The following is a 3,126-nucleotide window of genomic DNA, read 5'->3' on the forward strand; positions in this document are numbered from 1 at the left end:
TTCATAACCCAGCCTCTGATTAATGTCGTGCAACTTGTAGTCTTCAACACATGACACATGGTTTTTAAATTTGTACGTCCCACGAAGCCACTTTAAACTACATCAATATGTTTTTCTTATCCATTGATACTAGGTATCACCGGGGCCTCACGCCCCGGCTCAACCTTTTTCTTATAATTAAGTCACTAGTGGAAAATGCAATAAAAAAGTCGGTCAGAAACACACTTAAAACCTCTAGAAAGGATTGCTTTTGGGAGCCTAACATTGTAGTCTTAATTATCAAAAGACTGTCTCTGGGATTCTTATAATTTTTCAGATTACGACCATCTTGAACAGACTATGTAGAACGATCTGAAAGACAAAGTCGTATCATTGATTATATTTTATAAAAAAAAATGAAATTTGATTTAGCTTAATCAGCAGGGAAGCTGATTCAGCTGAATCTCAAGAAAGAATAAAATACGATATGAACGAACCATAATTTGAAATTGCATGAACATTATCTTTATAACTGAATTTACTTTACAACATCAAGGTTTCAAATCTGAAAGATAAATAAATTACAGATTAAAGAAATGCAACCCAGTGATTGTGGCCCTAACATGAGGGATAAAAAAAGACAACACGTGATCAATGAATGTCTTTTTCTTAGGCTAACCCCTGGACTAGATATATCTAGCAGCAGTTAGATTGGTCAACCTCCTAAATCCTATGGTGTGGCGCTGAACAGTACATCGTCCAACGCTGAAGGATACAGCGTTTTGAACAAAACAATGACAACACCGAACCATTATCATTTTCGTGCAGAAAACAGCACAAAAATATGCTTTTCTTCACCCGAGGTGTTCGTACTCTTCCATTGCATTGAAGAACTGTGATTTTATATTTGCGGATCGAGGAGGATGTGGGGACAGAATTGCAGAGAGGACAGTGTAATTAGGGAGGACTATAAGAATTGAAGCTTAGGTGGACAGAGAGTGGGAAAATGTATCAAAATTTTTTAGTGTACGAATAGGACATGACCTAGAGTGAGAAAATGAATCAGCTAGTATTGTACACCATCGGAATATGATACTATAACAAAAAATATGAGCGCTGAACGGTTCAGCATAAAATTATTTTTAGAGCGCGTTTCAATCTCGCTGCTACTTGGACTGCGAGCAGTTGCTAGGAGAGAGAAGTATCCAGAAGTAGTATTAACTTTTTCCCCACATTTTTTTCTTGATTTGCAACACTTTTTGGCCAATCTAGCAGTTCAATCTAGCCCATAGGGGTTAGCCTTACTCTGCAAAATAATCACCACTGAAGTGTAGATTTTGGAGTTTTTTTTGACCTGATGCCTCCACTTGCAGGGTCTTTCCTTCCAAGGGGTAAGGTTCGCTTGATGCCCACCACCACCTTTCTTACCATCAACACCTGCAAACCAGTGACATTTTCAGCGCTAGAGTAATGCTCAATCTGAAATTCGTTTACAAACCTAATTTAAAAAGTTCAAAAATTTTCATACAGTTCAAAGTTTCACCCGCAAAAGATAATGTAATCATTGATCCTAACATCAGCGGAACATAAGATGCGGCAAACATATAGCTTTTAGAAATGCAACATATTTACTATGAACAGCTGCAGAACCCCACTAAGATAATGAGTTGAGCATTTCTAAGCAATTAAAAGCTAATTCCAATAATGGTTTCATCCAAAAACAAACGTTAACTCTTTACAACTTAAGGGAAGTGGGTCAGTGAGCGACCACACTATATACTGACCAATCATTCAACACAAGTAAGTTGGTATGGGCCAGCTACTTTTGAAAATAAATTGCTATTTTCATGAGAAATTTGTTAACGAAAAAAAAAAGGTTCCAACATGTATAGAACTTATATACTAGTGGATGCACCTTCAGGGTCAGGTTCTATGACCAGACTACGGGACAATAATACCTGAAAGATGATAAGGCTAATGACTACTGGATATGCGTCAAACCCAAAGCTTTGAAACAGGCCCTTTAAGTTCTTCACAAGAGTGTATCCTCAAAATCGTAGTAACATGAGAATCTGCATCATATAGGCAAACAAGGGATTTACGTAAATAAAGACGTCCAAGCTATAAAGCACCTCTTGCATGATTCAAAACGACTGCAATAACAGAAGCAATACCTACCTGAAGATCTTTCTAACCGCAAATAACAAGTCAAAAACATAATTGATTATAAATCAAGTCAACTAGATGGAGGAATACATCTCCACGGCCCTGGTAGAGACCCACTTGTTAGTAAGTAGAAATCGAATAAAATAGGCAAACCGTTGTCATTGTAGAACATGAACTAGAAAAATGTATTTTTTCCTTACTTGGACATAGTTTATCAGTAGGACTGTCTTCCCCAGCATAAGCTAAACTACAACTTATGATCATAACCATGATACACCTTTAGCAAGTTGCGTAACTGGAAAACAAATAAAGGTGGATAAGAAAAACGGGATAAAGAAAATCAGCTGAGAATATTAATCAAAAATAGGCGTATACCTCACTGAAGTACCCAACTAGCAAAGGGCTATGTGGTGGTTTGGTGCCATAAATGAGGAGAGCAATCCCTTCAGCTGGAACTATAAGGAAACCATTCCAAAATATTAGTACACGAATTGAGCTCCAACTCTCAATGAACCAGTGCCAAATGAGGGCTCAAGGCTTCCCCACCCCCATAAACCAAAGGGGCAAAAAACTCTAAAAACACATAAAATAAGCTCCTAGGAAAATTAGAAACGTTTCGCCCCTTATTTTCAACCCTAAAATTCTTCTTCTTAGGAATGAGACCAGCAATTATTTGAGTCAAATCATAGTCACTATAAGTCTCCTTGTAATCATCTTCATAATCATCATAAGTTTCATCATAGTTACAATCCTCTTCATTTTCATCTGAAGCACAATTACCACCCGGAACAAGCTTAATAGGAGATTGAGCTTTCTTCTTAGTTGACATTCTATCCAGTTGCTCTTTTTTTCCTTGAAATAGTCTTGTCTATAAGCTGGATCTCTAATGAATTTAGCACGCACTTCATCAATCTGAATAGTACTTGCCTCATCTAGTTCCTCCTTAGTCAAAATATTATCCAAATCAAAAACATTTTCCTC

At 37.1% G+C, this 3,126-nt stretch overlaps 1 long non-coding RNA gene across 1 annotated transcript; it reads right to left on the reverse strand.

The window, feature by feature from the left end:
* Positions 1-939: 939 nt before the first annotated feature.
* Positions 940-2,659, reverse strand: LOC113344161. The gene is made up of 5 exons (XR_003357681.1): positions 2,521-2,659; positions 2,346-2,440; positions 2,158-2,247; positions 1,938-2,051; positions 940-1,416 (listed from the first exon to the last, which is right to left on the reverse strand). It is a non-coding gene; the product is annotated as an uncharacterized LOC113344161 (long non-coding RNA).
* Between the last annotated feature and the right edge of the window lie 467 nt (positions 2,660-3,126).

Source organism: Papaver somniferum, unplaced genomic scaffold (genome assembly GCF_003573695.1).
Source record: "Papaver somniferum cultivar HN1 unplaced genomic scaffold, ASM357369v1 unplaced-scaffold_7449, whole genome shotgun sequence".
NCBI lineage: Eukaryota > Viridiplantae > Streptophyta > Magnoliopsida > Ranunculales > Papaveraceae > Papaver > Papaver somniferum.